A 26,893-nucleotide genomic window follows, 5' to 3' on the forward strand; every position below is an offset into this window, starting at 1 on the left:
ACAGCTCAGCTTGATGAACATTGTGGTAATAACCATCTCATTTACATACAGCATTCTACTGCTATCCAAAAGAGAGAAAAAAAGCAGACGGAGGGACAAACAGAAGCGGGCAGACAAGCTCTTCTCAGGCCGGCTCCTTCTCTTACTAGTGAGGGGCAAGAAAGTGCAACTAGCTCCCTCTCTCTAGGGAGAGCCTCCTTTTCCCCTTGCCTCTCTCTCTCTCTTTTTTTCTCTCTCTCCCTCCTCCCCCTTCTTCCCCTCATACACTCATCTACTCTCTCCCCTCCCCTCCCTCTGGGAGAACTTGGCACCGGTTCCAGCTCTTCTCTCTCTCTTCCCTACACACATTCTCCCCTCTCTCTCCTCTTTATCTTATCCCTTCCTCTAGAGAGAGGACTTGGCTCCAGCTCTTCTATTTCTCCTTCCCTGTCTCTGACTTCTGTCTGTCTTTCTCCTTCTCGTTCTCTTTCTCTCCTTCTGTCTCTCTAGGGAAACCTTGGCACTGGTTCTGGTTTTCCTCTGTTTCCCCATCTCTCTCGTTTTTTCTTTCTGTCTCTCTCTAGGGAAACCTTGGCATCAGATCCAGGCTCTTCTGTTTCTCTTTTCCTCTTCTTTGTCCCTTTCTGTCTCTATCTCTTTCTCTCTATCTCCCTCTAGGGAAACCTTGGCACTGGTTCCAGCTCTTCTCTTTCTCCCTCACTCCTTCTGCAGCTCGTGACTGCTGCCAGCTTGCATTGGTGCAGGATTGCCATTCTGCACAACTCTCCATGGAGCAATCTTTAGAAGCAGGAAGGTGTGACGCCGAGGGCTGGCAGCACAGCCTGCGGAAAGAGCGCAGATTAAGCAAAGGCTGGGGGCTTTGGAGCCCAGCTTGGGAGGGGGGGAATGGAGCCCAGCAGCTGGCGGTCTAATTCCTCTAACACTCTGCTTGTGGTCATATTAGGAAAACAGATTAGGCCCCTCTGTGGCACTCAGTTATTCCTGACATACGGTAATATTCTGTAGCTTAATTCCAGGCTCCTGCTGTTGGATGGACTTTGGGTTCCAGAGTCTGATTGGGGAGCCAGAAAGAAGAAGAAGAGCTCAGCCTGGGAAACTCATTACACTCCTCTGCATCTATGCACTTGCTCATTCTTGTTCTGGCTATCTCCTAATATCTCTCCTGATTGGCCAGACTCTGGGAGCATGATGCCAAGGGTGGACCAGGACATGCACAAAGATCTGTGACAGAACATGCAGGCATAGTGGCATAGGACACTGACAGAGCTTTTGATATTCTTTCCCCTGTTTGCCCTTGTTCTCTATATAGCATACTTGGGCAGCACTGTAAATGATCGTCGAGCCAAGCTACACATTTTGTGTTGTTCCTTGGCCAGCAGGGGCCACCTCAGAAGTGGCATGGCATTTTTTCTCCCTTCCTGGGTTTGAGTACACCACCTTCAGGTCATACCCAGGCCTGACTATGTAACAGAACTTGAGCAGAGGAGTATTGCATAGATTCCATTTAATAAGCCTAGTATCTGATTTCTGGGCATTGTACAGAGCTCTGATTGTAGACTCCTGGAATTATTGGGGTCTTTCTCTGTATGCTCAGTAACTAAGATGAATAAGTTCTAGAAAGACTTGGTAAGAGTAAGGAGAGAGTCCCTTCTGAGTCATGTCTTGAACTTTCTCAACCTCTACTGCAATGAAATAATTGATAATGGCTTTGTTGTGGTACTGATAAATGGAGGAATTGTATTGATAATGGTGGTGCTGCTAATGGAAGTATAATGATGGTAATAATGGAGGTACCTGGTAGTATTAATGAGAGTATTGTGGTAGCAATAATTGAGACATCATATTAATGAAGATGTAGCTTTAAATCTAATCTAATCTAATCCAAGACTTGTACAATGCAAAAGGTTCAAGGCAGTTCACATCTTAAGAGACTCACACAGAAAATAAGGAATTGCATAAACAATCAGCAAGAAAAAAGTATTAAAATCATAAAATGTATCAAACAAAAAAGTTTTCAACTTCCTTTGCAATTGCATATAATTTACTTCTAATAGAATATAAGAAGGAAGTTTATTCCAGGAAGCACCAGCCTGAACAGGGAACATAGCATCAAATAGATATTTGAAACATACGCCATTAAATGCTGGAATGCTGGATAGTCAATAAAAGACTATCTTGTACCTGAGAAGAAATATAAAATGAGTGCGAAAAAAATTGAATGAGCAATTCCAAAGTGCTACCATACAGTACATGAAAAAATCAGACAAACAATTTTGAAAACAATATGCACTTTCAAAGGAAGCCAATGAAGTCTTTTCACATATTCAGAAACACTCATATTTTTTCAGGTGAAAAATTAATCTCACTGCCGTGTTTTGTATCAGTTGCAATTTGTACAACAATTTAGCATTCGATCCAGTCTAATAAACTGGACAAGCACTGAAATATATATTTATATACAAAACTTAGATTGTGAATTCACTATGGACAGAGAAAGTATCTGCAAATAAATATTTTAAATGGCCTTGTTTGTACCACAGAAAGACAGTGTATCAAATCCGTGACCCTACTCTATACATATGTGTATGTGTGTGTATATATATATATATATCTAATATAATAATTTGCACCTCCAACGTTCTGAAGCTGGCTCTGTGGCAGCTTGGAAGTGAAGCCGTGAAGCTCTGAAGTGTTCGTAGGCTTTGTAATCGCTCCGCCCATGGTAACGCGACATCAGAAGAATCCCTCCCTCCCTGCGATTTCCAGACCCCCCCCCCTCTGAGTTCCTGACCCCTGGACCCCCCCCTGCTGCAACCCTCTTGAGCCCCCCTTCCTGCCACCAACCCTCCCCCGCTGCCGTTGCGTACCTGTGCTGGCGGGGGACCCCAACCCCCGCCAGCCCAAGTCCTCTTCTGGGCCGTGCAGCGTTGACGAATGATCTGATGAAGTTGCAATCTGTTTGTGTGCGTGCGTCCAACGTCAGATGCACGCACACAAACAGATTGCAACTTCATCAGATCATTCGTCCATGCTGCACGGCCCAGAAGAGTACTTCAGCTGGCGGGGGTTGGGGTCCCCCGCCAGCACAGGTACGCAATGGCAGCAGAGGAGGGTTGCTGGCGAGAAGGGGGGCTCGAGAGGGTCGTGGCAGGGGGGTCCAGGGGTCAGGAACTCGGAGGGGGGGTCTGGAAATTGGAGGGAGGGAGGTGGGGTATGGAACTCGAGGGGGGGGAGGGAGGAGGGGGCCAGGAACTCGGGAGGGGGGCCTGGAACTTGGGAGGGAGGGAGCCTGGAAGGAAGGAACTCGGGAGGGGGCCTGGAACTCGAGAGAGGGAGGGAGGAGGGTGTCTGGAACTCGGAGGAGGAGAGGGGTTTGGAACTCGGGGGAGGGGAGGAGGGAGGGAGGGAATGCACCACCTGTACAAAAACTAAAAAAAAAAAAAAAGCAGGGGGACGACCCTGGAACTGGGAGGGAGGGAGGGGAGGGTGACAACGACCCTGGAACATGGAGGAAGGGGTGACACGAACTGGGAGGGAGGGGGGGGTGACGACGACCCTGGAACATGGAGGAAGGGGTGACACTGGAACTGGGAGGGAGGGAGGGGGGCCCCTGGCACACACTCTCACACACACACACTCTCTCTCTCTCACACACACACTCGCACCCATTCTCAATCTCTCTCTGTCACACACACTCGCACATTCACTCTCTTTCTCTCTCACACAGTCACTCTCACACATACTCTCTCAAACATACACACTCCGAGGAAAACCTTGCTAGCGCCCGTTTCATTTGTGTCAGAAACAGGCCTGTTATACTAGAATATATATATATTTAGGGTGAGGCAAAAAAACCCTACAGTTTGTTTTCCTGTTTTCTCAGCAACCGCTTAAAATTTCAATGTGAAATTTTACAGCTTCGTTTGTTGCTATTATCTACATTTATGTGCAGAGTGGAGTGAGATTATCTTTAAACATGGCAAAGTTTCAGATGTTTTAGCATGACCACCTAGCAATTTTCTCACATTCACAAATGTTTGCAGTGTAAAACTCGGTGGAGTGTTTGGAAGATAAGTTTTTGTGCACAGTCCTAATTTCTTTGAGCTCTCTTTTTGAAGCTTTTCATTTTTCAGTTTTTGTGGATTTTACACTGTGGGTATTTAAATTTTATATGTATGTGCATTCCTGGGTTTTTTGGGGCAGCCACTTTTTCTCCAGATTTTGGAGTTTTTTGTGACTCCCCTTTTTTCTATAAGTATGTGGAGGTGTATTTTCAAAGCGCTTAGACTTGCAAAGTTACATAGAGGTGCATTATTGATATGACGTCTAAGTCTGACTTCGGACATTTTGGACAAAACATCCAAAATCCTAATAGGAAATAAGGACATTTTCAAAAAAGAAAAATGTCTATCTTTTTTTTTTAATACTGTTTCGAACAAGGTTCTGTGCGTTGAATGTTGTGTATTTTGGTCCATTTTTGAAAAATAAAACCCCAAATAAGTGCAAAATGTAGAGATTCATGTCACTGGGATGTAGGAGGAGCCAGCATTTTTAGTAGACTGGTCCCCCAGACATCCCAGGAAAGCAATGGGGCACCCTAGAGGGCACTTCTGTGCACTTCATAAAAATGCTCCCAGGTACGCATCTCACCTTTGCTCCCTTCTCTTGTCCCCTGAGCTCTCCAAAACCCACTACCCCCACTGAACACCACTACAATAGCACTTACGGGTGAAGTGGGCACCTATATGTGTGTACAGTAGGGTTCTGGTGACTTTGGAAGTGGTCACTGTTTTCACCACAAGTGTGACAGGTAAAGGGAGATAGGGACCTGAGTTCTCCACTCCATATTGCACTACACTGACCACTACATTACTCCAGGGATCTGCATGCTACTCTTGAACAAAAAAAACAAAAAATCCAATTAAGTCATATTTTTATTCACATTTCTTGGGGGTGGGAAGGAGTTAGTGACCACTTGGGAGGTATCGGTCATTTAGGGCACCTTTTTGTGCCTTATTTGTTACAAAATCAGGTCTAGCTCAAAGCATCTTAGTTTTGGTCCTGGACGATTTTGCTTTGTTCCATTATGGCTGAAAAATGTCTGAGTCTTAGGAATGCCCAAGTCCTGCTCTTAACATGCCCTCAACACGCCCCCTTGAGATTTAGATGCACTGCAGAAGAACAGCATAGAAAAACACCTGAAAATTAGGTTTCAAAAATACTGATTTGGATGCTTTTTTGTGAGAGAAACATCCAAATTTTGCTTTATGCCACTTTTTAGATGTTTTTCTCCTTCGAAAATTAGCCCTATGGAGGGGCATAATCGAACGGCGCCAGCCAAGTAGATGATACTCACCTCCCAATACAACACAAATGAATTCAACGCGATAAACACACCAAACCTAAACCTCCCAATCTCAGAAACGCTAAAAATCCTTGGAGTCACTATCGACCGCCACCTAACACTCGAAACCCACGCAAACAACATAACCAAGAAGATGTTCTACTCCATGTGGAAATTGAAAAGGATAAGACCATTCTTCCCAAGATTCGTCTTCCGCAGCCTAGTGCAATCCCTCGTCCTCAGCCATCTGGATTACTGCAACTCACTATACGCAGGCTGCAAAGAGCAAATACTGAGGAAACTTCAAACAGCCCAGAACATAGCAGCCAGGCTCATCTTCGGAAAACCAAGATATGAAAGGGCAAAACCACTACGAGAGAAATTACATTGGCTTCCACTTAAGGAACACGTTACTTTTAAAGTTTGCACACTAGTCCATAAGATCATCTACGGCAAAGCCCCAGCATACATGTCTGATTTAATAGACCTACCACCCAGAAACGCTAAAAAATCATCCCGAACACACCTCAACCTCCACTTCCCCACTTGCAAGGGCCTGAAATACAAGACGCTACACGCGTCAACCTTTTCCCACATGAGCACACAGTCTTGGAATACACTACCGCGCAACCTAAGAGTGATAAACGAACAAGCTTCCTTCCGTAAACTACTGAAGACTCACCTGTTTGAACAAACTTACGGAAAGAGCCAAAACACATAGAGTCCATACTCACTGTTCATCAATGCAACATACATCCACTTCTGATCCCTCATCCCGTAATCCAGTCAATCATACATTTATTCACGGAACTATGTACACCATATGTCTTTGTGTCTAACACTGCCCTTTTAGCTTCCCATTGTCTCCTTCCAATGTTTCCATGTTGATGTCCCATTGTTATATTCCTAATGATATTCGAATATCTCGCACAACTCTGTACAATGTAATCCATAACCAAGTTGTAACAAATGTATTTCTATTATTCATATCTTATTGTAAGCCACACTGAGCCCGCAAAAGGTGGGAAAATGTTGGATACAAATGCAATAAATAAATATGGCAGGCGCCGTAAAGAGCTGTCCACGATCGTATTATCGAAAAAGATGGCCGACCATCTTTTGTTTTGATAATGCGGTTGGGGCCGGCCAAATGTCAGAGATGGCCGGTTTTGAGATGGCCGGCATCGGTTTTCGCTGATAATGGAAACTTAAGCCGGCTATCTCAAACCCGGCCAAATCCAAGGCATTTGGTCATGGGAGGAGCCAGCATTTGTAGTGCACTGGTCCCCCTGACATGCCAGGACACCAACCGGGCACCCTAGGGGGCACTGCAGTGGACTTCAAAAATTGCTCCCAGGTGCATAGCTCCCTTACCTTGGGTGCTGAGCCCCCCAAATCCCCCTCAAAAACCACTCTGCACAACTCTACACCACTACCATAGCCCTAAGGGGTGAAGAGGGACACCTATATGTGGGTACAGTGGGTTTTGGGGGGGTTGGAAGACTCCTATTTACCACCACAAGTGTAACAGGTGGGGGGGGGGGGGGGTGGGCCTGGGTCTGCCTGCCTGAAGTGCACTGCACGCACTAAAAACTGCTCCAGGGACCTGCATACTGGTGTGATGGAGCTGGGTATGACATTTGAGGCTGGCAAAAAAATGTTTTGTAAAAATTTTTTTTTGGTGGAAGGGGGTTGGTGACCACTGGGGGAGTAAGGTGTGATGATCCCCGATTCCCTCCGGTGGTCATCTGGTCAATTGGGGCACTTTTTTGAGGCTTGGTCCAAAAAATAAATGGACCAAGTGAAGCCGGCCAAGTGCTCGTCAGACCCGGCCATCTTTTTTCCATTATCGGCCAAAGCCGTCCATCTCATAACCACTCCCCCGTCCCGCCTTCCATACCCTTCCGAAACGCCCCCTTTAACTTTGGCCGGCTCTGCGACGGAAAGCAGTTGGAGCAGGCCAAAATCGGCTTTCCATTATACCGATTTGGCCGGGTTCATGAGATGGCCAGCCATCTCCCGATTTGTGTCAGAAGATGGCCGGCGATCTCTTTCGAAAATAAGCTGGATAGTAACCTATGGAACTTTAATTACTTTGAAAATAAGTCCTATAGAAACCTATAAGACTTTGACTCCCATTGTGGGTGAGTTTTCCTCATTAGGGTGTTTCCCTGCCCAGGGAGCTTTGAGGTTTCCTTTTTTTAATATATGTATTTGATTGCACACAGTTCAAAATCCACTGAATTGATTTTTTTTTGCAGTGAATATGTATGATTGATTTTGTTAAATTTGCTTCCTCTTTTGGGGGGGTATTTTTGCACTGTAATTTTTTATTTTATTTTTGTTACATTTGTACCCCACGCTTTCCCACTCATGGCAGGCTCAATGCAGCTTACATATTGTATACAGGTACTTATTTGTACCTGGGGCAATGGAGGGTTAAGTGACTTGCCCAGAGTCACAGGGAGCTGCCTGTGGCCTGAAGTGGGAATCGAACTCAGTTCCCCAGGACCAACGTCCACCACCCTAACCACTAGGCCACTCCTCCACTTCCATTGTTTGAAAAAAATGGGGTAGCAGCTTACTGTTAATGATGTCACAGTGATATAGGGGCCCTTTTACTAAGCCACGTAGGTGCCTATGTGCTCCCAACATGCGTCAGTTTGGAGTTACTGCCCAGCTACTGCGTGGCCCTTGTGGTAATTTCATTTTTTATGCCATTCTGCTACGTGCACCAGAAAATAATTTTTATTTTCTGGCACATGGCAGAAAGCGGGCAGTAATCGTCATTCTACACGCATAGATGATTACTGCACAGTTACTGCGTGAAACCTTACCGCTAAGTCAGTGGCTGGCGGTAAGGTCTCAGACCCAAAATGGATGCGTGCCAATTTTTATTTTGCCGCACATCCATTTCTGGCAAAAATTTTCAAAAGGCCTTTTTTAAAGGCATGCTGAAAAATGGATCTGCGCGTGCCCAAAACACACGCCTACACTACCGCAGCCCACCTTAGTAAAAGGGCCCCATAGACTTTTGTCTGGAGAGCAATGTTGGCCTCTTACAAGCTCTACCCAAAGATGCAAACAATCGACAAACTCGAGAAAGCGCTACAGATGATCTGGGACAGCCTGCCAAAGGGACTGATCACCAAGACTGTTAAGAACTTCCCAATGTGACAGAAGGCCTGTGTTCAAGCTGGGGAGTGCACACTTTGAGCATTCACAGTGACTGCAAAATTCTGACACATTATTAATTGTATCTTTTGAATGATGTTATTTTGATGTGTTTTAACTTGAACATTTTATAACGTGCAAAAATTGCTAGGTAGTAATGCTAAAATGTCAGCCACATCAATATAGCTTAAGATAATTAAATGTTGTTTAATAGTAATACATAAGTATGATGACTAAAATAATAAGTATATAAATTTCTCATTGAAATTCAAAGTGGTTGCTGAGAAAACAGCAAAAAAAATCTCCGGGGTTACTTTTTTTTATTGCCTCACCCTATATATATAGGGGCCCCTTTACAAAGGCATGCCAGAAAGTGGCCTGCAGTAGTACGGGTGCGCATATTGGACACACACTGGACCATTTCTCCACCGTGTCAGGAAAAAAGAGAGTTTTTTTGAGCCAGGAAATGGATGTGCGGCAAAATTAAAACCAGCGCACATCTATTTATGGCCTGAGCCCTTAAAGCCACCCACTGACTTAGCAGTAAGAGCTCATGCGTTACCCACATGGTAACCATCCAGCGTGCGCCAACTGCTGATTACTGCACACACAAAACTCAGAATTACCACCAGGCGCACATGCTAGCTGGGCGTTAATGCTCATTTGATGCACGCTACACGTGCATAGGCACTCATTGTGCCTTTGTAAAAGGGCCCCTTAGAAAAGCTTAGCTGTTTGTAGCAGGGGCGTAGCTAGACTTCAGCAGGAGGGGGTCCAGAGCCCGAGGTGAGGGGGCACATTTTAGCCCCACCCCCGCTGCTGCCGCCACCAACAACTTTGACCCCCCCTGCCGCCGACCCTCTCGACCCCCCTCCCGCCGCCAACCCTCCCCCGCCGTCACCTGCCTTTGATGGCGGGGGACCCCAACCCCCCGCCAACCGAGGTCCTCTTCTTCCGGCGCAAGGCTTTGTTCTGTTTCTGTGAGTCTGATGTCCTGCACGTCCAGCAAAGGTAGCGGACGGCAACAGTGGTGGGAGAGGGTTGGTGGCGGGAGGGGGGTCGAGAAGTTCATCAGCAGGGGGGTCCAGGGCCAAATCTACGGGGGCCCAGGCCCCCATGGCCCCACATAGCTACGCCACTGGTTTGTAGTGCTGTGGTGGTCAGTCCTGAAAAAGAACATTTACGTGTGCTCTCAGAAGATTTTCTACAAATTTTTCAAGTACTCTAAGACTTTCTAATAATGGGCCAGCAGCATCAGGAAATATTTTTCACAGAAACGGTGAGGATATATGGAATGACCTCCCAGAGGAGATAGAGAAAACAAAATTGTGGTGAATTTAAAAATGAGTGGAATAAACGCAGAGAATTCATACATGACAAAAGGATGGAATCAAAGCATTGAGAGGGTCTTTTACTAAGCAGCGGTAAACCCAACGCGGGCTTACTGCTCGCTAAACCGGAAGTATTGCTGGGGTACCGCAGCAGCCCAGCAGTGGTTCCCACTCCCAATGTGCGTCATTTCTGGCGCTATAAAAAATTCTTATTTTTGTAGCACCAGTGTTTACCCAGCGGTAATTGGGCAGTACTGCACAATGCCCAGTTACCTCTGGGTTAGCATGGGAGCCCTTAACACCACTTTAATAGCTGTGTTAAAAGGGGGCCTCAGCACGCAACAAAAACATGCGCTGATGCCAGCGCAGGCCCCCTTTTGCCGCAGTTTTGTAAAAGGACCCCATAATGGATTAGCTCAAAATAATATTTAAATGAGACATGGAGGGGCATAATTGAACGGGGCACCCAAGTTTTCCTGAGGGCGTCCTCGCAGGATGTCCCCACGAAGGGGCGGGGAAACCTGTATTATCGAAACAAGATAGGCAGCCATCTTTCGTTTCAATAATACGGTCGTCCTTAGAGATGGTCATCCCTAGAGATGGTCGTCCCCTATTTTCGGCGATAGTGGAACGCATCTCAGAAACGACCAAATGCAAGCCCTTTGGTCGTGGGAGGAGCCAGCATTCGTAGTGCACTGGCATGTCGTAGTGCACTGACATGCCAGGACACCAACCGGGCACCCTAGGGGGCACTGCAGTGGACTTTAGAAAAAGCTCCCAGGTGCATAGCTCCCTTACCTTGTGTGCTGAGTCCCCCAACCCCCCCCCCAAACCCACTCCCCACAACTATACAGCACTACCATAGCCCTTAGGGATGAAGGGGGGCACCTAGATGTGGGTACGGTGGGTTTCTGGTGGGTTTTGGAGGGCTCACATTTACCACCACAAGTTTAACAGGTGGGGGGATGGGCCTGGGTCCGCCTGCCTGAAGTGCACTGCAGTACCCACTAAAACTGCTCCAGGGACCTGCATACTGCTGTCATGGAGCTGGGTATGATATTTGAGGCTGGCATAGAGGCTAGAAAAAATATTTTAACATTTTTTTTAGGGTGGGAGGGTATTAGTGACCACTGGGGGAGTAGTGGGAGGTCAGCCCCAATTCCCTCCGGTGGTCATCTGGTCATTTAGGGCACATTTTTGTGGCTTGGTCGTAAAAAAAAAGGACCAAGTAAAGTCGGTCAAGTGTTCGTCAGGGACGCAAGAGTAAATGGCAGTTAGGGTACACCAGCACATGATCACAATCCTCAAAATAGTCCTACCTTATCCATGGGGATCCTTACTGAACAGGAAGCCTAAAAGACTTGAAAGCATGTGCTAGCTTACAAGTCCCATGCTCCAGCTATAGATTGGAAAAGGATAGGGTGGTTGATGGTGGTCTACCAGGGGAAGGAAGAGGAGGAAAGAGTCCAAGAGTAAGGGGTGGCCTATCATTATCCTGTGAAAAGTAATGTTGAGACCCCTGCTTTAGTGAGAACAATATTTAAAAAATGAATACTCTTTCTCCTCTTCCATGCTTTTCCTCTTCTCTTCCTATTCCCTCATTACCTTTTCCCTCCCCTTTCATTTTCTTTTCCCTCTCATCAGCCTTTCTTCCTCGTTTCTTTACCTTAGTCCCCCCTTCAGACTTTTCTGTATTTTTTTCTCCTCTTGCTGAAGAACCACAATTGTAATTTTTGCAAGTGTTGAACTGGCCACAGCTGCTTCTCTCTCAGGCCCTGATCAAGCCCTCTACCTTTCTTCTACTTCATTCCCCCAAATTCAATGTACTCCTGAACAATCCCAAATATTCAATCTGCATTTTTTCCCTCTAGATCCATGACCCTTCCCTAAAAGTCCTGATCTACTGCATCAGAGACATTAATCCCCCATGTTTAATAAGCCACGCTAGCGGCTGCCAATACAGCCCATTCAAAGTGAATGGATTGTGTCAGCATTAGCGCACCATAGCTGCTAGCATGGCTTAGTAAACAGGGGGAATTAACATCTGAAGAAAGGTTCTACATGGTCTCAATAGCTTTTGCACAGCATTTTTGGATAATATTTACATTGACCTAATAAAACCCACCACAATATGCAGAAAATCCAATTTACTCCAGAAGCCATGCAGCTACTAGATCACTGGCCTACATATTTCAGCCACTAAACTGAAAATGCAATGCCTTGTTCTAATTTTCTAGATGTTTTCCCTGATTACATTGGTCAAAATCTTTCTTCTGCTTTCCTCATGTCTATCTTATTCTACTTCCTTTTCCACAGTTTTCTTTCTGTTTTTTTTCTTCTTTCTTCCTGTCATCACTCTTTCTCTTTCTCTGATATTGATCTTTCACTTCCATCTAATTTTGTTCCATTTCACTCTTCTTTGCTTCTTGTCTGTATCCTATATCACCATCTCTTCACTCTCTTTCCTCTCAGATCTGGATCTTATCAATCCTCTTTCCTCACTTCTATTCTTTCCTTCAGCTTTTGTTTCTTACAAGCTAAACCCTAGGCCCCCCTTCCAAGTTTTGCAATCACCTCCACAGCCACTAAGCCTAGTGAGGCTGTTAAAGAGGATCTGGCCTCCTTATACTTGCTTAAGATTGAGTTTTAGCCATGATCCCTCCATGCCAGTCACCCTAGGCTTCTTGAAAGCCTGGTGCTTTTGTACCACTCCTGTTTAGGATTGTTAACTCTTGTACTATGCAGGTTATTAGGCTAATGAGATCTTGAAGGCCCAGTATCATTAGCAAAGCAGAGGAGTAGCCTAATGGTTAGGGCAGTAGGCTGGGAACCAGCAGACACAGGTTCAAATCCCACAGCAACTCCTTGTGACCTTGGGCAAGCCACCCAATTGACCAGGGGTGACACTGGCAACCTCACCCCATCTAGGCCCTGTCATTGAAACCATTGCACTTGTGGCAACCCCCTGAGCTATTCACAGCTTGTTTACTTTGGGCAGCAGGGATGAGAGAGAGTACAATTATGCCATTCATATTTTGGACTGAACAGATGCTCCATACAGATTACTCCAGTGCTTCATTACTTTCTTCTCGTCACTATGAATCCTGTTTTAAAAATTCTGTTAGTGCTACGGAGTGGCAGTTACCAATCTGTGCTTCTAAGGAGGTACTGATGTAATCTTCACAGATCTCCAGTCTCACTTCAGAACAGCATTGGCCAAGAAGGCACTGGGACAACCTGTTTGGAGGGATCATGATTTAAAAAAAAAGAATTTTAATAAGCATGGGTACAGTGGACATTTTAGTAGCAGAGTGGATTATTAGAAAACTTGGAATTAAGAAATAAAAATTAGCATTCATTCGCCCACATCAAAAAGACACACACTTAGATAGGAACATTGCCAGCAATTATTGCATAATCGCTAATCTCCCATTTATTTCCAAAGTAGCAGAATTCATGGTATCTAAGCACTTAACCTCTTTTTTTCTTGAAAAAACAAACACATTACATCCTAATCAAATGGGCATCTGTAAGTGTCATAATACTGAGACAGCTCTCATAGTTATGCTTTACAATGATACAATTTTGTCTTGGCCAATAAATGCTTGTATCACTTCTATCTCTTGATCTCTCAGCAGCACTTCACTTAGTAGACCATTATACCCTGCTCAACAGTCTACAGGAAATGGGTATAACAGATACAGCATGGCGTTGGTTTCATTCTTACCTTATCAATAGGACATATAGCAAGATACAAGTTCCAAAACTTACTCTCTTACTTGTGGGGTACCACAGAGATCACTACTAGCCTCTGCTTTATTAAATATATTCATGGCTTCCTTAACCACTTTAATACATACTGTGGAACTAACCATCAATGCTACTATAATCCATCATCATTACAGATATGCCTGTCTCAATCAGTCAGGCCACAAAACTTTTGGGTGTCATTATACACTCTGAATTGACATTTTACCCACAATTTTTCTCAGTGGTAAGGAAGAATTTCTTTATAAAGCTTTCCATATCCTCACACATTCCTTAGTTCTTACACATTTAGATTATTGTAATGCCCTGTATAAAGGATTTTATAAGAAAGACAGAAAGCTACAACTAATGTAAAACACTGGTGTCAAGATGATAACTGATGTAAAAAAATGTGGTCATGTCACTTTGCTACTAAATGATGAGCCCTGGTTGCCCATTGAGTCTCACTTTATTTACAAGATACTAACATTGGTGCACAATATCCATCAAACAGGACTACTATCTTTCTTATCTTGTTATCTAGCCCATCATTCTACCCTGCGCAACCTTTGTTCATCACAGCAAAATCTTTTGGCAGTTCCTTCATTTGTCTTTGTTTTATCATTTGTGGAAGAACTTTATTGAAGAATCAGACAAATATAATGTCAATATAAACCCCTCCAAAATATAAGAAGTCAACAGTATCAAAAAGCATCAACATATCAATGAACAACATTGGGACACATGCAGGCTTATTTTTGAAAGCGAAGGACGCCCATCTTTCGACACAAATCGCAAGATGGGGGTCCTTCTCACAGGGTCGCCCAAATCGGTATAATGGAAAGCCGATTTTGGGCGCCCCCAACTGCTTTCCGTCACGGGGATAACCAAAGTTCCTGGGGGCGTGTTGGAGGTGTAGCGAAGGCGGGACTGGAGTGTGCCTAACACATGGGTGTCCCCGACCCATAATGGGAAAAAAAGGGTGTCCCTGACGAACACTTGGACGACTTTACCTGGTCCTTTTTTTCTAATGACCAAGCCACAAAAAGGTGCCCGAACTGACCAGATGACCACTGGAGGGAATCGGGGATAACCTCCCCTTACTCCCCCAAAGGTCACTAACCCCCTCCCACCCTCAAAAAAATGTTTTTAAATATTTTTTTGCCAGCCTCAAATATCATACCCAGCTCCATGACAGCAGTATGCAGGTCCCTGGAGCAGTTTTAGTGGGTGTAGTGCACTTCAGGCAGGCGGACCCAGGCTCATCCCCCCCACCTGTTAAACTTGTGGTGGTAAATGTGAGCCCTTCAAAACCCACCAGAAACCCACTGTACCCACATCTAGGTGCCCCCTTCACCCTTAAGGGCAATGGTAGTGGTGTACAGTTGTAGGGAGTGGTTTTGGGGGAGGTTTTGGGGGGCTCAGCACACAAGGTAAGGGAGCTGTGTACCTGGGAGCTTTTTCTGAAGACCACTGCAGTGCCCCCTAGGGTGCTCAGTTGGTGTCCTGGCATGTCAGGGGGACCAGTGCACTACGAATGCTGGCTCCTCCCACAACCAAAGGGCTTGCATTTGGTCGTTTCTGAGATGAGCGTTTCCATTAATAGTTTCCGTTATTGCTGAAAATCTGAAACGACCAAGTCTAAGGACGACCATCTCTAGGGATGGCCTAAATGTCAAGAATTGGGCGTCCCGACCATATTATTGAAACGAAAGATGGACACCCATCTTGTTTTGATAATACGGGTTTCCCCGCCCCTTTGTTGGGATGTCCTGTGAGGACGTCCTAAGGAAAACGTGGGCACCCCTTTTGATTATGCCCCTCCACATCTTCCAATGTATTCAATTTTTAAACACTTTTCTCCCTCCTTTAAAACAAAACAAACCTTAACCCTGCCACCCTCCCCTATTCCCTTTCCCCTGAGAAGTAAAATCACTAGTCCTCTCATCCAGCAAAAGAAATCATAAAGCATCTCTAGGTCCCACCAAAATTTGTAACCAGTGCCTCTAGGTTCTTGTAAATGAACCAAAGGCTTCCATATTTTTCCCATTTACAAGTTGAATTCCTTCACTCTGGTAACAATTTCTCCATGTTATATAAATACCATAATTTGGCCAATCATCTGTCTCACAAAGCTACCCCTTCTTGTTTCCAGCTCCCTGTTTTGACCTATTTTGCAGCACTGAAACAGTACCTTGTAGATTTTTTTGCAGAATGGTCAAACTCGGAACTGTCTTATTCATTTTGTCTTTGTAGATGTATATCTTGATTCCGTGTTTAGTTTCGCAGGCCCCACACTAGAGAATTGGCTTCTGCTTTTGCTACATCTTAAAGATTCACATCAGAAATTCAAATAGTCCCTTAAAGCATACCTCTTTCAGAACATGTATGAAGAATGTTGATTATCTGAATTTCGAAGGCGGATGTAGTTGAGGTATGACATTGGAGATGCCGATTAGTGTGAATACACTGATGGAGCAACCTTCCTCCCTTCCTTTCTTGTTTTTTTTCTATTTGTAATCATAGTTCATTTTTCTTCTCATTTGTATTCATTTTTATAAATGTAATTTATATTGTAAACCACCCTAATGGAACATCTGTAAGGCGCTTTATCAAATAAAATTGGAACTTGAATTTGAACTTGAAAAGAGAACCTGGGTATTGGAGTTAATAATATTCATCCTTTGTATAGCACTACCTGACAGACACAGTGCTCTGCAGAGGTGAAATGTATTCAGGTACAATATGACCCTGCCCCAAGAGCTTACATTCTAAAATTCTATATAGATCGCCTAAAGATAGGCACCGGGATGATGCATGCATAGCATGAATTATGGCAGTTGTGTGTGCAATTGCTGTTCTAGAATACTAGCTTAAACCTGCATTTGCATACCTAACTTTAGGCATGAGTAATTATGATAGCGCAATGCCTGGTCTAAATGCTTGAGCCTAACTGTAGGCGTGTAAATGTTAGTGTTCTATAACCTGTGCATGTAAGTGTGACATGCCCTGACTCACCCATGCCCTCCCAGGCCACACCCCCTTGAAGTTGCAAACTTTGGAATTTGAGCATATAGCTTATAGAATTCTGACTAAGGGCAGTTATGCGTGCAAACGCTAGTTGATGCCAGTTAGTGCCAATTAGCATCAATTAAGGCAATTATAGCCTATCATTCATTGTTAACACCAATTATCAACTCATTATTAAGTTACACACACACAACTGACCTTATTCTATAACTTTCTCAGGCAAACTTGTGCACAAGTTGCAAATTTGACTGTGTAACTTTCTAGAATTAGTGGGTAAGTGGGAACCCGAAGCAGTGGGAGATAAAGCGATTTACCCAAGATCACCAGGAGTATTAGTGGCAGAGGCAGGATGTCAGTCCTGGTTTGTTTGTTTTTTCAGCCCATTGCTCTGACCATTAGACCATTTCCTCTGTTTCTTCCCCCCCCCCCCCCAAAAAAAAAATGCATTCTAGCCACTGGAACACCAGTGAACCATTTAGCGTTTGTCTTGTAGTGATAAAGCTTGAAAAAGTATACCACTGGAAATGGTGGAAACCAGCACTTCAACAATTTCTGGGCATTGGAGGCAATGGTAAGACAAAGGCTGGTAGTGCAGGTAGAAGACAAGGGAGGGAACTGGTGGGTTGAGTATAGAAATGTATTTGCTCATCCACCCAAAGTGGAAAAATCACTACTGGGCAGACTGGATTAGATCAGTAGAGCTGTGTAGTAGGTTCTCAGTAATGGAATAGCAGGGAATGCTGCAGAGCAGGAAGGAGGTGTGTTTTGGGGGTGTGCTGTCGTGTTGGAGTGAGTTGCCCTGGTAGCACTGTAGGGGAGATTAATATAGAAAAAAATGTGCCTGTCTGTTACTCAGAGGTAACCTCAGATGGAGAAAAATACTGAGATTGCCATGGCTAGCACACATGTCCTCTTTACACAGGTTCTTGATTAAACATTTTCTCCTGCAGCTGTTGAAAAGGCTTTTAACAAAGTAAGATATGTGGGGGGGGGTCTGTCAGAGGGGAACCATGTCGTGGGGTTTGACATAAATGTTGGTCTTTCTGCATCTGTAGAGAATTTAGGAAGGTCTATATTAATGAGAAGTATTTAGTAAGATTTAAGGCCAGTCCTTGTTAATTACTTTCAGAGGTTGGGCTTCAAATGAGATGACTTCATCCACAGTAAATCAGCAGCCAGTGTTTACACTCATGGAGTACAAACTGTGCTATGATCCAGCTGTTACAGCTAAACACCCAGTTTCATAGCTACAAACTCACAGTCACGCTCTTTGTCTCACACAGTGACACACTCAGTCTCTCACACGCTCTCTCATGTTTATACATCCTGTCTCCCAATCTCTCACATGCTTTCCCATACATTCACATGTACTCATTGTCACACACACTGTCTCATACTTAAACACTCTGTCTCACACATGGTCCCATATACTCATGGTCATGCTCCCAGTCTCACACACCTTCATGGATACAGTAATAGTCCCCAAAATTCACACATTTCATATCTGATCTGTGACTTATACAGTGCTGAAACATGTCAGGAGGCAGGTGGTGCGATCCGGAGTGTGATGTGTTCCTATCCACATGGGCTGCATATCTCCCAGCTGTGATGCTGTTGCCCTTGCTTTGATCCCCCTGGAAGATGTATCTTCTGACTGACCGCAGTAGATAGTTTGTTGGGGTGTGCTGATGTTACTATCTTAAAAGGCGTTGTGTGAGTTTTTGTATATGATTCTGCATTAGTCTGTGACACTGTAGGCATTGTCCTTGTGCCAGGATTCTCAGGTCTCCAAAACGAAATTCTTCCTTCACAAATCGAGAGCCCTGAACTCTTATTTTTCCCATTGAGAGTAGAACACAGGGTGTTGTAATAAAAGGAATGGACTTGAGCAGCCAATGATCTCCTAGTGGCCAAGAGCTGGGAGGACAAGGACCAGGAGAAGTGCAGGGAAAGGAGCTCTGTCAGTATACAGTTCTCCATTTTTCAGCCCTGATCTATGTAGGGGGGTGGGGGGTGGGGGGGGGGAGGAGACACATCCCGTGTTTCAGTCTGGCTGATTGTCTTTCTTCCCTTGAAGAAGCTCTTTGGAGAATTGATAGCATTCTGACCCCACCTGTTCCTGAGCTCACTGCAAACCCATTAATGAATTTGGGCTGTTGCAGGACTGCAGCCAAATTCTTGTATCATCCTCAGAAAAGACATCTGTCCTCTCCAAGAAAAGAGATATCAATCGGGGTTGGGAAAAGGGGGAGAGAACAGGCAGACTTCTATGGAGAAAGGGAGAGATAAGGACAGAACAGCTTCAGATTCTGTTAGTGATGATATACACAAAGACCGCCACATAGAATTAAGCAGCCTTCTGCAAAATACATCCACACAAATGCACAGAGCTGCATGCGTACACGGAGAGATGTACATTCATAAAACACACAGGCACAGGCACCACCAGTGACCAGGCCAATAACTCGCTGGTATTCGTGTACTGTTTTATTGAATAGCTTATCCCTGCCAAATGGCTCTGCCTTGCCCTGGTATAACATGTGAGCCACACATTCAAGGAGATTGTGCTGAAGAGAAGCAGAATTTTACATCTGAGAGAATGGAAATCTCAGCAGGGTCTGAGTTAAAATCAAATACTATCACCTCTCCTGAACTCCCCGCTTCCCCATTTTGATTTTGGGAAATGACAAAGCCCTCTTCTCTGTTTCTCTGTCTCTCATTTGTAATGACAGGAATGGCATTTTGTGAACAGAGTGGGATAAAGTAATTGGGCTACGAGCAAGTGGTGACAAGGGTCAAAGAGGATAACTTGGCTCCTACATGTGTGACAGGCCTCTGCTAAGCTTTCCATGCATGTCAAATGACATGCCGAAGCAGTAATATTAACAGCCAGGTCTAAGATCTAAGGGGCCTCCATCCCCTGCTTTCCCCATCTCTACCAGATTTTCACATAATTCTACACAAAATTCACAAACCCACAGATGTAAGAGTGTATGGTGGGGGCTCTGGCATCTCTGTTTTCCTCCAGGGCTTCCACCATAAAGCAAAATGACCCAACTGTAGGCACAACTCAACCCAGCTTGCATTCTGTGGCATACTGGTGTTTCCTAGCCCTCACCTTGGCTTTCCCATTGGAACATTCATTAACGTTTTCAAAAAACTGTCAGGCCCCAGGTGAATAGATTCCATTTTGCAATAATTAAAGAGTGGGACTTTGTAGGCGTAAGAGAAACTAGAGATTTGTGTAAAGTGGACACAGACACTCAGGATAAGTGAGCGAAAGGTAAAAAAAGTTTGCAGCTGGTCCACCATGCCTACTGCACAGCCAATAGGAAAAGCTGATTTATGTAGTAGGTGAATTGCATATAGGCAAAGAGGTCCCCAGGGTGTTCATCTAAGGTTTCCAAAATTAGGTCGAAAGACTTCAGCACTCCTGTCTCCATTAGGAGATCCACAACACACAAATAGCCTCTTGGTCCCTACCTAGTAAAAACTGCAGAATTAAGACCAGGGCTAAAGTCTAAATTTCCTCCCAGGGGCAATAAGTCAGTATTAGTGGGAGGTTTGTGCCAGTATGTAATGAGAGTCTGCCAAGTGGTCCGCATAGATTTAAGAAAAACATTACGCTTGAGGCCCTGTGAGAGTGATTTCCTGGGTGCATGCAGTAAGTAATGGGGGTGCAGTGGTTTGAAGGGTTCCCTTTCCATACGCCAGGGGGTATAATCAGCCGTTTCCATCACCCAGTCTCTCAAATGTCGAAGAAGACGTGCAATAAATGCTCGTTAAGGACTCCCAAGCTCCCCGTTGCTCAGGAACCATAAAGCAAATCCATCCAGATTTTGGGTTTCCTCCCTTTCCAGAGAACTCTATTCAACAGTTTAAGTTCATGTCTCATAACCCAAAAGTGGGAGTTGTTGAAGTATGTAGAGCCAGCAGGGGAACAAAAGCATTCTGTACAGATTAATCTGCCCATAAAGAGACAAGGACAAAGAGTTCCAAATTGTTAATTGCTGTTTAGTATATTATAAAAGAGCCCCAATATTAGCTAAATACAACAACTGAGGGTGAGCCAGAAGCTGTATACCTAAATATGTAAACTGATCCATAGCCCACGCTATAGGGAAGGTACCCACCCAGTCTCTACACAAAGTAGGAGAAGTTGGTAAAGCCTCAGATTTGCTCATGTTAAGCTGAAATCCAGAGAACTTCCCATGTTCCTGAAAACTCTCTAACAAGACTGGGAAAGACCTAACTGGATCCTTAAGATGCACCACTAGGTCATCTGCGAATGTCGAGATCTTAAAGTCCATATCACCCACCCTCACCCCCCTAATTTCAGGGTTAGCAATTATCTCCCAAAATCAAGGGTTCGAGAGTCAGCACGAACAAAAAAGGCAATAGGGGGCAACCCTTTCTGGTGCCCCGGAAAATAGAAAACGGCTCAGAAATACACCCATTAACCATAACAGACGCTCTAGGAGCACAATAAAATGCACAGATAGCATCATTAAAGCTGCTTGTGATACCATATCTCTCCAGTACCTTAAACAAAAAGCCCCATGCCATTCTGTCAAAAGCTTTTTCAGCATCAAAACTGATAAGAGTGGCAAGAATATTTTATATTTATAACTGCATGACGATTCCTAACAAACCCAACCTGTGGAGCAGCAGTAACTGAAGAGAGCTCTCTTGCCAACCTATAAGCCAGAACTGTAGCCAATAATTTAGCCTCAAAATAGAGGAGCGAGATAGGTCTGTATGATTCTGGCATAATGGGGCTTACAGGGCTTAGGGAATACTATAATCCGAGCCAAAGTCAAGGAATCAGGTAAATGCCTAGCCATAATAACATCATTACACATGACTGTGATGGGCTTAGCAATATCTGATACCAAGAGTTTGTAAAACTCAGCCCTATATCCATCAGGGCCCGGCATCTTAATTGCCCATATGATCTCATCTTCCCCAATGGGTCAATTTAAAAAGGAGAGTTTGGACAGAGTTAGAGTGGGCAAATCGACACTGGAGAGATAGGCATCAGGGTCCAACCCTGAGTCACTATCCTCTCTATACAGGGCCTGATAAAAATGGGTAAAAATAGCATTGATTTCCTTATCTGTATGCACCATCAATCCCCTATCTCCCCTCAGCGTTAGAACTTTAGATGATGCAGAAGCAGACCTGGCCAGATGAGCAAGCAGCTTCTCACTTTTGTCCCCATATTTATATAGCTGATATTGATAATAGACTGCTGATTTTTTAGCCCTCTGGGGAACGAGTTCATTAAGTGCAGTATGCGTCACTTGGAGCTGTGCCTGAGTATCAGAGGTGGATGATGCACCAGAATGCCTACCTGTAAAATGGCCTTGGCCATATCCCAGAAAAGTATAGTGTTCAGGCTATGCATATGGTTAAAAGTTTTATAATTCACCCACTTCTGCCTGATGTACTCTACAAGCTGTGGTAAAAGGGGGTGCATAGAAATTACACAACACCAAAGGTTGTCTGTCTATGACTACATGAGCTACAATAAAGTGCCCAGTAGATCAGTAATGATATTCAATTTCTCTACATGCAAAGATATGTGAAAAAGTATGATCTCACCAGCCTTTTTCTCCACAACAGGCGCCCACCCACCAAGTTTTTAATTTCCTATGTTTCTCTGCACTAAGATGTGTTTCCTGAAGCATAGCAATCTGGGCTTTCTTTCTGCATATACTATGTAAGATTTTCTTCCTTTTAATAGGAGAGGATATACCCCCATACATTCCAAGTAAAGAGTTTAATAGACATTATATTATAGCAGTATTAGGAAGCATACAATCGTCTGTATGGTAATGTAATGAGTGAAGGATCATGCCCCAGCTTCCAGCATCCCTCCTAAAAGACACAGAAAAGAACTATACTAGCTCCTCTTCATGAGTACCCTCCAAAATGGGTACAGCACATCCAATAATTCCAAGCTTCACCATACATACACCCCAAATGTTATACCACCATCCACTCCAGGCACACATTCCCATCCCAACTCCACATACCCTACCTCATTCCATTCCTATCACCCCCCATATCTACCCCCCAAAAGCCCAAAGAAATACAAAATAGAAACCCATAGACACCGCCCCCCCCCCCCCCCACTATCCCTTCCTGTGAACATGGTCCCATACTAAGAGACCAGGACTTCAAAACACCCCTTTGTCTCATGCAATCCATCCCCCACCCCCGGAGCATGACCCATAACGAAGTACATGAAGTGAGCTCCCGAGTCTCATAATTTGGCCTCCTCCCCTTGGAGTATAACAGAGCACTATTGTAAGATGAAAAAACAGTAACCGTTCAAACCCACACCCCTTGTCAACAAAGTCTCCCCAATCATATAATATGCATGATGTCAAATTGCAAATCCTAGCACATCACCAGGCTCTATCCAATGCAGCTGATCCAGGATTGCAATAGGTAGGGGAGAGAATTTAAGGGGAGAAGGATCAAACACCCCATCAGTTAGTAGTGCATAGACCTCACCGGAATCCAAGAACTCCACAGATTGTGAATCCCATACGCTCCCAGCCCTTAGGAACGCGCCTCCTGGGAAGCTGGGAAGCTCTCTGCAGGTGGCACCAGCTGACGAATAAAAGTTCTTGAATAGAATTTAGTTTCCCCGCCATGATGTATCTGCAGCCTGGCCGAGTATAGATGGGCAAATTTAAGTTTGTATTCCACCAGTTGACAGCACACAGGGGCAAATGTCCGCCGCAGTTCAGACACCTTAGCTGAATAATCATGAAAACATAATATACATTTATTATTATAGTTCATTTGCAGTCCAGTTCAGAGAGCCTGAAGAATTGCTTGGTTATGAGCATAATTTAACAAGTCCAATATCACCACCAGAGTTTTATCACGTCCCAGGCAGCTAGGCCCCATGCGGTGCACCCTCTGGACTCATAGGGGACCCCAGCAATCTGCAATTTTCAAATGCTGATTAAGAAAAAGTTTCAGAAAGCCCCCCAGCTCCCTATCTGCGATAGTTTCAGGGAGCCCAACCAGGCACAAGTAATTTCAGCACAATCTATTCTCAAGATCGTCGATTTCATCCTCTAGCATTTGTATCCTGCGTAAATGCTGCTACTGTGCATCCTCGGTCACCTGTGTACAATACTCCAACGTACTAAGGCGCTATTGAAAAGTGACAAAGTCTCTGAACAAACCATCCAATTTGCCCTCTACCTGATCCAGTTTGTTCTCCAGCTTATGGAGTCACCGATCAAGTATGGTCTCAATAGCAGCCACTACCTCAATAGCAGGCACCTACTGTGGGGCCTGGAGAACTCAACACTGCCACCATCTTGAAATCAGGCAGCTTGCTGTGATCTTTCTCTTTGCTCAGAGATTTGTTAGCCATCACCAAGAAGAACAACCAACCTGCCTCAATCATCCAGCACTCTGCTTCTCACAAAGAGCTAGCTCAAGAGAATGAGCTGCGGGTTCGGGGCAGAAATAAGGGCCGAAGGCAGCAACACTGCATGTTAGCAACTGCTGCCTATCATGGTGCTCCCAGAAGTCCAACATTAAGAACTTATAACAAATTAATATTTTCAAGCAGGCCCTATCTGTTTATAGCTGTCTTACATTGGGGAATAGCTGAAGGGACAGCACATCTCATTCTTAATGGAACAGTATGGTTTTAGTATAGCAAGTACAGCTCAGATTTGTACAGCCTTAGCAAGAGCAAACCCTCTATCCTCTCCTCTGCCCTGTTTCCCTATCCCAGCCCTCCATGCTCCTCTCTGTTCCTCCCTCCTCAGGCTGGCAAGCTTCGTTCTGACCCCACATGCTGTAGGAATAGAGGGCAGTGGGAGATTGCTAGGCCTCACTCCTGGACCCATCAGTCAGAGCAAGCTGTTGTGTATCTCCCACAGATGTAGCCTGCTCCCCCTCAATACCCTTTTTCTTTGATAGCCTGGCCCCCACTGTGTGCACACTGCTAAAGGAATCAATCACCGTAATGAATCTCGGTCTGCCCTTCACACAGGCTCACTGCAGAGCAATTGAGAATTCTGAAACAGTGCCAGCCACTCCAGAGACTTCTGGGAACCTGGGCCATGACATTTGTGTGTGTGTGCGCATGTGTGAGTACAGCACAGTAACTCTACATGGCTGGGTTTGAATATCAATAGCTTTATTTGTCCCATAGCAACTGTGTCTTGACAACCTTTAAGTGCAGTTGGCAGCATCCTTAGGATTACTTTTGTTGAAACAGGTTTTCTTCCATTATTCCTAATTTCTGTTCTTAGCTTGTCAGTCCTTCACTTCTTGCCCTTCCTGCGGGCAGTCTCAGATGCACAGTGTCAGTGCCTGAGGGGGGTTGAAGCAGCCGTCCAATTTCCAGGATTTCGGCTCAGGCTGTGGCATGGTGGAGGTACTTATCCTGGCATCAGAAGAGTGTCCATTTAATAGCTTCCTTGCCAGCTGCTATGATTGCCCTTCTGGGTTTAGGGCACAGAAGTTCTGGCTTCTATTTTTCAGCTCTGGATACAGAAAATCCAGGACTCGGGTGTGGAGCAGTTACTATATGTTTCAAAAGTCTGTGAAACATGAATAAATTATTTTTATAAAGATTATTTTTCAATTAAAATCATTTTGGTCACTGGCGGTTATGCATTTGAGAAGTTTGGGACTGAGAGTAACTGGGAGTGGGGGTGGGGGGTGGGGAGGGGGTTTTCAGTCTTTTAAAAATAGGCCACTTTTGAATCATCTGAAATTTTATTTTTTGTACACTTGATATTTTAATGTTTAAAATTTGCTTCTGTGTCTACTTACCATTTGCTTGTTGAATGTGGTTTACGTAAATAAAAAATATTTTTTAAAAATCATTTTGTGCTGTCTTTATTGAATGGATCAATTCTGATAGTAGATTAATTTTCAATGCCTGGAGTGACTTTTTCAGGATAAATTTGGGAAACCTCAGATTGGAACAGAAATTTTGGATGTTTATTCTCACAGACTCTGTTTCTCTCCTCCAGCCCCCATGATCTAACCACCAACAATGGGGAAGTAATATAACAACATAAGAATAGCCATACTGAGTCAGACCAATGGTTCATCCAGCCCAGTATCCTGTTTCCAACAGTGGCCAAGCCAGATTACAAGTACCTGGCAGAAACCCAAATAGTAGCAACATTCCATGCTACCAATCCCAGGGCAAGTAGTGGCTTCCCCCATGTCTATCTCAATAGCAGGCTATGGACTTTTCCTCCAGGAGGTTGTCCAAACCATTTTTAAACCCAGATTTGCTAACTGTTGTTACTACATCCTCCGGCAATGAGTTCCAGAGCTTAACTATTTGTTGAGTGAAAAACTATTTCCTCCTATTTGTTTTAAAAGTATTTCCATGTAACTTCCTTGAGAGTCCCCTAGTCTTTGTACTTTCGGAATGAGTAAAAAATCGATTTACTTGTACTCATTCTACACCACTCAGGATTTTGTAGACCTCAATCATATCTCCCCTCATCTGTCTCTTTTCCAAGCTGAAGAGACCTAACCTCTTTAGCCTGTCCTCATATGAGAGAAGTTCATTTTGGTCACTCGTCTTTGAACCTTTTCTAATTTCACTCTATCTTTTTTGAGATACAGCGACCACAACTGAACGCAATACTCTGAAGTGTTTGAAATGGTGGTACATGATGGGGAGGATGGCGAGTACAGATATGCACCATTCAGGAGAGAGACCTTGGGGCGATTCAAAGTGATGACTTTATCATTCCCTCCATTCACTGTGCTATTCTCAGCAGCACATTCTTCACCTTCCCCCTCCCTCTGTGATACGCTTGGATACCACTCAAGCTACTGCCTTTGCTTACATTGGCCCACAGCTCTGGAATGCTCTGCCTCTGAACCTTAAACTTGAGCCCTCCTATCCCACCTTTAAAAAACTTCTAAAATCCTGGCTTTTTAGTCAAGCTTTCTCTCCATGAATTTTCTTTTGCTTTTTGTTCTCCATGTCTTTATTTACACTCTAATTTAATGTTCTCCTGAGCTTTTATTGTGAACCACCTAGATGCCACCTGGCGACCGGCAGTATATGAAGTGGAATAAAATAAAAATAAATAAATAAGCAGGTAGTGAAAGGGTGTGATAAGACAGTGGCCAGAGCCAGAGAGAGAGGTATAATCAGCAGGAAAAAGAAAGTGATAATGCCCCTGTGTAGGGTGTCCATCAAAGGCATAGCAAGGTGGGGGCGCAAGGGGAATAAAATCGTTTATCGTTT

Source organism: Microcaecilia unicolor, chromosome 12 (genome assembly GCF_901765095.1).
Source record: "Microcaecilia unicolor chromosome 12, aMicUni1.1, whole genome shotgun sequence".
Lineage (NCBI taxonomy): Eukaryota > Metazoa > Chordata > Amphibia > Gymnophiona > Siphonopidae > Microcaecilia > Microcaecilia unicolor.